This window comes from Scyliorhinus canicula, chromosome 6, assembly GCF_902713615.1.
Source record: "Scyliorhinus canicula chromosome 6, sScyCan1.1, whole genome shotgun sequence".
Taxonomy (NCBI): Eukaryota; Metazoa; Chordata; class Chondrichthyes; order Carcharhiniformes; family Scyliorhinidae; genus Scyliorhinus; species Scyliorhinus canicula.
Genome location: NC_052151.1, coordinates 188,525,456 through 188,536,355, shown reverse-complemented (window position 1 = coordinate 188,536,355; position 10,900 = coordinate 188,525,456).

The window sequence follows — 10,900 nt, the reverse complement described above, 5'->3', positions numbered from 1 at the left end:
CAACTCCTTCCTTGGGTCATAATGCTCTAGGACATTTTCGGATGACAGCTGTTCCTTAATGTCCCTAAATGCTCGGGTTTGGCGGGTGGACCATTTCTATTCTTGTCCCTTTTTTAGTAGCTGGTGGAGGTGTTCTAGGATGGACGCCCTATTTTCAATAAACTTTCCATAATAGGTTACCAACCCTAGAAATGATCGTAACTCCTGGACCATGGTGGGAACTGGGGCTTCTTTCATTGCCCTTACTCTGTCTTCTAATGGATGTAAGCCTGACTCGTCTACTTTATATCCCAGGTACGTCACTTGTGGGGCCAGAAAAACACATTTTTCCCTTTTTAGCCGTACGCCTGCCTTTGCGAAACGCCTGAGCGCTTCCTCCAGGTTCCTTAAGTGTTCCCTGTTTGTCCTACCCGTGATTAAGACATCGTCCAAATAAATCGCCACCTGCGGTAGTCCCTGCAGAATATTTTCCATCGTACGCTGGAATATAGCGCAGGCTGATGACACTCCAAAAAGGTAGCCTAGTATAACGAAAAAGGCCCTTCAGGGTGTTGATCGTAGCGAACTTCTGGGAGCCCTTGACCAGTTTTAACTGCAGGTAGGCGTGGCTCATGTCTAGTTTCATGAACAAAAGCCCACCTGCCAATTTGGCATATAGGTCGTCTATTTTCGGGATTGGGTATTTGTCCAGCAGTGCGTATTTGTTTACTGTCTGTTTGAAATCTCCACAGAGACGTATCGAGCCATCTGGCTTCAAAATTGGTACCACCGGCGCTGCCCATTCCGAGAACTGTACTGGTCTGATAATGCCGTCGCGCTGTAACCTTTCTATTTCGTCATCTACTTTCTTCCTTAATGCAAAAGGTACCGGCCTGGCCTTACAAAATTTCGGAAGGGCTTCTGGGTCCACGTGCAAAGTTGCTTTGGCGCCTATGATTTCCCCCAAACCTTCCTGGAAGACCTCCGGGTATTTTTGGAGTACTCCACTCAACTGCCCGCTTCCACTCTGGAAAATTTTCATCCTCTAATTTTAGGTCTTTCAGCCAGTTCCGTCCAATTAAGCTCGGCCCGGAGCCCTCTACTATCGTCAACGGTAATCTGAGCAATTGTTTCTGATATTCCACAGGTACATGAGTCCTGCCGAGAACTTCCAGGGGTTCCCCCGTGTAGGTTTTAAGTTTCGTCGATGTTTTTGTTAGGGTTAGTGGCTGGAGTCCATCTTTGATTTTTCTAAATGCTGCCACTCCCATTACTGATATGGCCGCATCCGTGTCTATTCCCATTATTGTCGGCCGCCCGTTCACCCGTGGGGTAATCCTAATGGGTTCTGCTTTCTTCGTTGTAATATTATATAATTGTTCCCCTTCGGAGGAGGATGGGCCGTCTAGGTTGTGTACTTCCCTGCGTCCCCACCTGCTATTCCCCTTTTGCCACCTCCTAGGGTTTCTGTCGCTGTTACCCCACTCTGTCTGGTGCCAGAAACGGTCCTTCTCTGTTGGGGGAGCCTCAGCCGGTACTTCCCTCTGTCTCCAGTTAGTCCTGGCAGACTTGGGGGCAGTTCTGGGGTTTTCCTTTTTCCCTCTATTCCTCAGGTTTTTCCTGAGAGCGGCTATCTGGTAGCAGGACCCGTTGTGGTAGCCCCTCTCACAGGTATCTACCTCCATTGGCGTGCCCTGTAGTTCCTGCGCCCCACTTGCTGCCTTTTCTAGGGACAGTGTGAGCTGTAACGCCTGCCTGCAGTCTAGCTCCGTTTCCGCCAACAGGCGTTTCTGTATTGTGAGGACGTTTATACCACACACTAAACGGTCCCGAAGCATTTCGTTTAGCGTTGGGCCGAACTCACATTTTTCTGCCAGCCTTCTCAGGTGGGTCAAGAAATTCGTGACTGACTCCCTGTCTTCCCGCTTCGCTGTGTAGAATCTGTACCTACGCAAAATGGTTTTGGGTCGTAGTGCTCTTTCACCAATTCCGTTACTTCTTGGAAAGTTTTCGTGTCCGGCGCATCTGGATAAGTCAGACTACGTATAATGGCGAAAGCGGAGGGTCCGCACGCCGACAGCAGGATAAGCCGTCTCCTTTCGTCCGTCAGTATATCATTTGCCCGGAAGAAGTAACACATTCCTCCACATTCTGGGACCAGTCCTCAATAGCCGGGTCGAATGCCTCTAACCTCCCAAAAAACGGCATTTTTAAAATGGCAAGGCTTACCCTCCGAGTGCGGCAGCTGGTCTTCGCAAAATTCGTAGTTTACCTCATCGCCACTGTAGTAATCCACAGGAGGCAGGAGTTCCGTCACCACACCAATATTTATTTACAATAACGATATTACAGGAGCAGCTACAAACAGTGCTGCTAGCAGTCCAGTCAACTTAAGACTCACTCACAAAGCCTACACAGGTGATTATATGGGCCCCCTCAATGAGCTATCATTGAGGGAGCTCATACTCCAATTGGCCAACCAATAAAGCCAATTGGAGTTCATTACAACCAGACTACAACAACATCATTAAGACCTACCAATACCCAATACCTACAACATTACCAAAGAACAACTTAGACTCCACGTTGCCTGCATGGCTTAAACTTTGTTAATTATAGTTCAGGATGTAACTGAATGTGTATTGATGTTTTATTGATGGAGCTGTGAATGGCATTTTGATGGTTCATTGAGGTAACTAATAATAATGAAAATCACTTATTGTCGCAAGTAGGCTTCAAATGAAGTTACTGTGAAAAGTCCCTAGTCGCCATATTCTAGTGCCTGTTCGGGGAGACTGGAACTGGAATCGAACCCGTGCTGCTGGTCTTGTTCTGCATTACAAGCCAACTGTCTTAGCCCACTGTGCTAAACCAGCCCCGCTGGTGAATGAAGTATCGATAGTTTATTGATGTAACTATGAATAGCGTTATTAATCATATTGATTTTATTATGAATGATGCGAGTCAATTGCTTTTACCAAATATGGTAGGAGAAATCCTGGATACCAGAGCTAGAGAGGAATAAGAAAAGCTTTCCGAAAGGGTCCAGTACACAGTTTAATGGACCAGTTTAATGTACAGGTTAATGGAAAAATAAGATAGAAGAGGGAAGAAAGAAAAAGAAGAAAGAAGTCAGACTAGATCAGAACTAGTTCTGAAGAAGTGTAATATTAGACTCAAAATGTTAACTCTGTTTCTCTCTCTCCACAGATGCTGCCAGGCCTGCTGAGTTTTTCCAGCACCGTTTTTTTTTCTTTTTAAAAAAAATTGAGAGTATCCAATTATTTTTTCCAATTAAGGGGCAATTTAACGTGGCCAATCCACCTACCCTGCACATCTTTGGGTTGTGGGGGCGAAACCCACGCAGATACGGGGAGAATGTGCAAACTCCTCACGGACAGTGACCCAGGGCCGTGATTCGTACCTAGGTCCTCAGCGGCGTAAGCAGCAATTGTGCCACACTGTGCCACCGTGCTGCCCACCAGCACCGTTTTTATTCTGGACTTCACACTGTCCTGTGGAAGGCAGGTCCAGAGAGTAGAGGCCGCGTGTGACTTATAAACTATCACCTACTTGTTAAGTATTGCTTTATTCCACAATAAATCCTCTTAATTTGTTTCGCCGAATCTACCATCTGCTCATGTTTGTGTTGTCAAGAACTCAAATAAAGATTCAAATAATTTTAAAGAGTCTTAAAAGTGGCAAAAAGGTTATAAAACCTTTCATGCAGATATCCCAGGAACAAAAAGAACCGGTGATGATGGCTGGAAATTTCTACAGAAAAGGTAGAGAGAAGAGGGGAAAGTAAGGGTACACATAAAGAGATTCTTGTAGAAGACTGAAAAAGATGGCTTCAGCGAAGGTCACAAGAACAATAGTATAGCTTCCAATTGTTTTTTGTAAACTACTGCTTAAATGCTGGAATGCATTAATTTACACTTGTGTGAAAGAAAGGCATAACTTATAAAAATGGTGTCAAAAAATTGAAGAGTCAGGATTGACTGTGATATGATAACTTTTTTCAAGTCTTAATGGAGGTTTTATTACATCAAAACACTAAAAACACAAAATCAGATGATACCAATGTCTGTCGTTTGGCTAATCTCCTCGACCCTATGATCACCTTCATTCCTGAACTTCAAATTGGATCCTCTTATTCTTTTTACAGCTTCCTCTCATGACCATTTCCAACAAGAGAGAATCTAAACATTTTCCCTCTTGACTTTCAGCGGCATTACCATTGCTCAATCGCCCATTATCAACATTCTGGGGGTTACCATTGACCAGAAACTAAAATGTACCGTATAAATACCATGGCTGCAAGAGCTGGTCAGACTGGGAATTCTGCAGCGAGTAACTCACCTCCTGACTTCCCAAAGCCTATCCACCTTCGACAAAACACAAGTCAGGAATGTGATGGAATAATCTCCACTTATCTCAATGAGTGCGGTTTCAACAACACTCAAGAAGCTCAAAACCATCCAGGACAAAGCATCCCAATTGATCAGCACCCCATCCACCACATTAAACATTGGCTCCCTCAGGGCAGCATGGTGACGCAGTGGTTATCACTGCTGTCTCACGGCACCGAAGTTCCAGGTTTGATCCCGGCTCTGGGTAACTGTCCGTGTGGAATTTGCATGTGTGGAGTTTGCACATTCTCCCTGTGTTTGTGTGGGTTTCGCCCCCACGGACCAAAGATGTGTAGGGTAGGTGGATTGGCCATGCTAAATTGCCCCTTAATTGGAAAAAATGAATTGGGTACACTAAATTTATTTTTTAAAATTGGCTCTGTCAAGGGAAATTAATGATGCCGACACCCCTTAGATGAATAAATAATAAAAATCATAATATATCATGTGATATAATTAACTTAATTACTAGCATCAAGCAAAGTAAGTGATTTGTCATCTCTTTATTGCTCATTCCTCAATTTATACATCTGAAAAGGCATAGAATAAGAACAACCATTCAAATTATCTAGTTTTCTATATGTATATATATAAATGTATTTTTAAATATATTTTGTAAATTTAGAGTACCTAATTCTTTTTTTTCCCAATGAAGGGGCAATTTAGCATGGCAAATCTACCTAACCAGCACATCTTTCGGTTGTGGGGTGAACCCACGCAGACATGGGGAGAATGTGCAAACTCCGCACGGACAGTGACCCGGGGCCAGGATTGAACCTGGGTCCTCAGTGCCATAGGCGACAGTGCTAACCACTGCACAACCGTGCCACACTGCTAGACATTATATGACACATCAATATTATGCTCATTACTGATATAGGTGGATATCCAAGGTACGATGCATGAGTTACCAGGAAAGGAATAGAGCAAACGCCTCAGGCACATTAACCACTATAAACAATATTACTCCACCCAGCTTGTTTGATGTATTCTGCAGGTCCCTGCAAAGCTGCAGTACATTGTATTTGCTCATCCAATCCTGTTGCTGTACAAACCGCAACTAATTCTGTAGCAGCTTTAGAAGTTGGGATATTGTGAAAGGTGATCTGTCAATGCAGGTCTTTCTTTTGAAATAATCATGGCGTTAAATTCCAGATTACTGTTTCCATTATATTATCACTGACTCATATGAGACTGCAGACCTTCCTGGATTTGAACGGCAACCATTTTCTAATATGGATGACAAGTTAGCCCTGGCTGACATTGGCACGCCCATTGCAATAAATGAGCTGGTTCATTGGCCACTGGAGGCGCAGGTCGCCATCTGACACTTCCTTGATCTGGAGGCGTATCACCAGCTACATTATCACTCACTGCCAGTGAAGTTGGCCTTCGCCACAGTGCTGGATGCCAAGCTTTGTTCTGGCTTTGGGTGGGTTGAGCTCTCAATGATCACGACTCTTGAGTAACTGCATATGCAACAGCTCTTCTGTTCTTTGACACATTGCAGAACTTCCACCATATAAATGATGCCTCAGTTTTGTTATTTCTTACACACCTTATATCATGGAAACAGGTTATTTTGTCCATGATTGTGTTCATATGCTCATTTGCCTCCTTCCACTCCTCTTCATCGAACCCCATTCCTTTATCATGGGTTGATCCAGCATCTATTCTATTCACCCCTTGTAATAACAAGTCTCTCATTCTCACTCTCTGGTAAAGTTTTTTAAATGAATTTCTCTTTGAATTTACTCATGAATATCTTCCATTCATAACTCCAGGTTTTGGGCTACAAATGGAAACATGTGACGCGATGTAACTACTGCATTGCGGCCGGCACAGATCTAGGTACGACTCAGTTTGCTATCTAACCGGCCGCTCCCGATAGCAAGTTCCGGATCACAGCCACATATGGCGAACATATAATTAACCACAATTTACATTAATTTCCATCTCATTAGCGAGGTTGAAGTCGAATGTAACAGACTCCCGGGAATTAACCAGCTCCCCAATGATAAATCACGTGGATGTTGTTTAGTAATCCTTTTTAAAAACATGAAGCTGGCGCAATGGCTGCTGAAGGCAACTGAGGAGATAAGTAGCCATATCCATTTTCAGCTATGTAGCTCAAGGGTCAGGGTTTCAGGTTACCCCTGGGCCTTGAGGGAAGGATGGGGGGATGGTGGGGAGAGGGGCATTTCATCCATGAGGCCTTCACAAACCATCTTTCAATATCGTGAATACCCTTAAGAGGGGCAACTACAGCTGCTGCTGTCTGTCCGACCAAAACCTTCAGGACAGAGCCCTGCTCTTGGTTCTATGCTGAAGGTCACTTAACTCCCTCTGAGACTGTGAACAGCCTCAAATTTCACAGCTAAACGCTTTTGCGAATAAGGAATTGCCATTATTAGTAGTGAGAGCACTTCACAGCTGCAGGTTGTGTTTCCTGCTTGCTCCTTCTGGTAGCTGCAAATGCCTAGAGGCTGCTGTTGCTGTTTCCTTCCTTTTCTGTAGCCGGAAAGAACAATTGTTTCTAAAATACCTGGGTCCTGGGACACCAAGCTACGCATGAGTCCAGAGACAATCCAGTTTGAAGCAAGAAGATGACACGGGACCTGGTGCGCAACATTAATCCAAATGGGCCACCTGATGACGCCATTGAAGAAATGCTTCAGCAGATTGCTGATGCTTTTGTTGCTGGTACGGTGAGTGCTGAATGTAACTGGCACATCACTGCAGGTTAGACATGCAGGAAGTCAAGGATGTTCAACTGCACCTTGAGCGGCAGTGGAATATGTGGATGCTGGGATTTATTTCCGGTGAGATTGGACCGTATGAGAGGGCCTGCACAGCTGTGACTCCTGGACGGAGAATGGCCCTGAGACATTGAACAAATAACATATTGATGGACAGATCATTTCAACGACAATGTTCTGGACCTGTTAACACATTCTCAGGTTTCGTCTCCATTTCTGTTGAGGAGCCTGCAACGGGTGATACCGTGTGTTTGTTTGATTTTTTGAAAATGAGCTGATTATAGCTTTGTATTGGTACCAATATGGAATAGTGATGAAATAAAATAAAATAAACAATACAAATAAATATTCTTTATTGTCACAAGTAGGATTACATTAACACTGCAATTAAGTTACCGTGAAGAGCCCCTAGACACCACACTCCGTTGTCTGTTCGGGTACACAGAGGGAGAATTCAGAATTCTCAGCTGGAATTGAACCCGGTCTGCTGTTTCCTTGTTTACTGGTTAGTGCAATATTTGGAATATTTCATAGAACAGTACAGCACAGAACAGGCCCTTCGGCCCCTGATGTTGTGCCAAACATTGTCCAAAACCAAGATCAAACTATCCCAACTATTTCCTCAGGTGGATGTAGCTGTTACAAGGGGGCATAACTATAAGGTTCAGGGTGGGAGATATAGTAGGGATGTCCCAGGTAGGTTCTTTACTCAGAGAGTGGTTAGGGTGTGGAATGGACTGCCTGCTGTGATAGTGGAGTCGGACACTTTAGGAACTTTCAAGTGGTTATTGGATAGGCACATGGAGCACACCAGAATGACACATAGCTGATTTTCAAATCTTTGTTACTGTTGACCGTTTAATAAACACTATATTCTCTTTTATTAATTCCATAAACAATATATTCTCAAGTGGTGTTCCAGGTGTTTGTGCTTGCTCCTGCTAGTAGCCGCAAATATCTGAAGATTGTGTGTTTGTTTGCTGCTGCCTCTTTTGCTTCTGTGGCCTAGAGTAAAGAAAGGGAGGATGTAAGATGACCTGCTGTCAGCCCTGGAGAAGAGGAAGGGGTGCTTTTTCTCTCTTCTGGTGTGTTCTGCGTTGGTGTGATTTTTCTTTTGCTGGGAGTCTACTTCTAGAAGCTGCAAGAGGGGCGAGAGAGGTGGATTGATCCGAATGGGCAACTTGGTGAAGACGTTGAAGAAATGCTTTTGCAGATTGCTGGGACTTTATTATACTGCTTGTGTGGTTTTCTTTGTACAAATGAACTGTTGTGGTTTTGTGTTTGTACTGATATTTTACAGCAAAAATGTGCTTGTGTATATGGCATGGTGCCTTTTCCTTGCTGGTTAATGATTAGTGTGATTTATGGATTGTTAAGTAATTTGTTTCCATTGTTTTGTACAAAGGTATTGATGACCATTTAATAAACAAAATATTCTCAAGTGGTGCTGCAGGTAGTGTTTACTGCTTGCTGCTGCTTGTGGCTGCAAATGCCTGGAGGCCACTGCTGCTGTTTCCTTATTTTTCTGTAGCCTGGAGTGAGGAAAGGGAGGATGGCAAGATGACCAGCTGCCTGGCTGGAGAGGGGAAAGGGAGCTTTTTCACTCTTTTGGCGTGCTCTGGGTCGTTGAGACTTTCCACGACTGAGGAGTCTACTGTTGGGGGAGGGGGAGAGAGAGGCAGATTGATTCGACTGAGCGGTGTTTGCTGCTTGTTGCTGCTTGCAGCTCTAACTGCCTGGAGGCTGTGTGTTTGTTTTCTGCCGCCTCTTTGTTTTTGGGGCCTGGAGTAAGGAAAGGGGGGAGCGTAAGATGGCCTGCTGCCTGGGCCAGAGAAGAGGAAGCAGAGCACATTCTCTCTTCTGGCCTGCAATGGGTCGATGCTATTTTCCACTGTTGGGAAGTCTACTGCTGGGAGCTGCCGGAGGGAGAGAGAGAGAGGCTAGTTCCCAGATGAGCAACTTGATGAAGGTGTTGCAGAAATGCTTTTGCAGATTTCTGGCAGTTTTATTGTGTGTGGTGAGTGCTGCATGTCGACTAGCATGTCGCCACGAGTCAAACATGCTGGACGTCGAGGCTGCTTTACTGCCCCTTGAATTCCAGGGATACATATGAGTATCGAGCTTTGGTTCCAATAACATTGGGCCATATGGGAAGGCCTGCACAACGGAGGCTCAAAAGCAGTGACTGGTGCGTAAAATGATCGCACAGCAAGGATCCTCCATTCTATTGAGGACCTGCATGAGGGATACAGTGTGATTGGCTCACTTTGTACAAATGAACTGTTATAGCTTTGTTTTTGTACCAATATTCTGTAGTGAAAAGGTACTTGTGTGTGTATGGCACGGTGCCTTTTCCTTGTTGATTAATGGTTAGTGTCATTTCCGGACTGTTAAGTAATTGTGCAAGGGGCCGCCGCACACCCTGAAGACCCGGCCATTCATCAGGCCAAGGAGAGTCCCAGAGGGGGATGCCAGCGATGGCCCAAGATGTACAGGCATCATTGGTGTTTTGAGGTGATGATGTACAGCGTGTGCCACAGGAGTCTACATCGCAACAAAGAGACAGTACAGCACCTGTGCCATGTCCTTGCCGATATGGCATTCCATGGAGGAGGAGGACAGCTGCTCCCAGTGGCTGTGAAGGTCACCGCAGACCTGAACTTCTATGCAACCGGTTCATTCCAGGGCTCGAGCGGGGACTTGTGCAGCACTTCACAAGCTACAGCCCTCAAGTGCATCCGTAAGGTCACGGATGCTCTGTCAGCCAGGGCAGCCAACTATATCAACTTTGAGCTGGATTATGCCCAACAAGATGCCTGGGCTGCAGGATTCTCCGCCACTGCCAGAATGACCCAGATCCAGGAGGCAATGGATGGCACGCATCTCGCCTGGTTTAGCTCAGCGGGCAAGACAGCTGTTTTTGATGCAGAACAAGGCCAGCAGCATGGGTTCAATTCCCGTAACAGCTTACCCGAACAGGCGCCGGAATGTGGTGACTGGGGGCTTTTCACAGTAACCATGTCAATTGAAATACTGAAGATTTTGACTCCAGAAGAGCAGCACCAAGACCCCAGAGAGACCATGTCAATAGAAATTTTGAAGCTTTTGACTCCAGAAAAGGAGCACTACGACCCACAACAAAATGAAATTGTGAAAAATTTTACTCCAGAAAAGGAGCACAAAGAGACCACAGATGATTCAAGTGAACCAGAAATGACTCTGGAAGAGGAGTACCAAGTAAGCAAAGAAGAGGAATCGAATTCACCACAAATGACTGATGTCACCAACATCAATGCAATATCAGATCATTCTCACAATTCTCAAGAAGATGCACTCAATGTAGCAGATACCACAAAGGACACTGACACCAATAACTGTGACAATGACTCAAATCATCCACATGGCACACCAATTGAGCACAGCAAGAACAATAAAAACCGCAAGAAGCACAGCAGAAACAAGAGCAACAGCAACAACAAAAAAACATGCAGTGCAACAAGAACGACAAAAACAACAAGAAGCATCCCAGAAACAACAAGCACGACAAGAAAAAGAACTTGAATAAAAGCGAAAACAACGAAAACAGAATCAACAAGCACGACAAAAAGAACAACAAGAATGACAACAAAGACAGAAACGACAGAAACGACAATGAAACAACGACCTGTACAACATGGTACAACTCAGCATGTGAAGGACAATGCCACAGCACACTGTGAAACAATGACAAGACTACAAACATGCCATGGC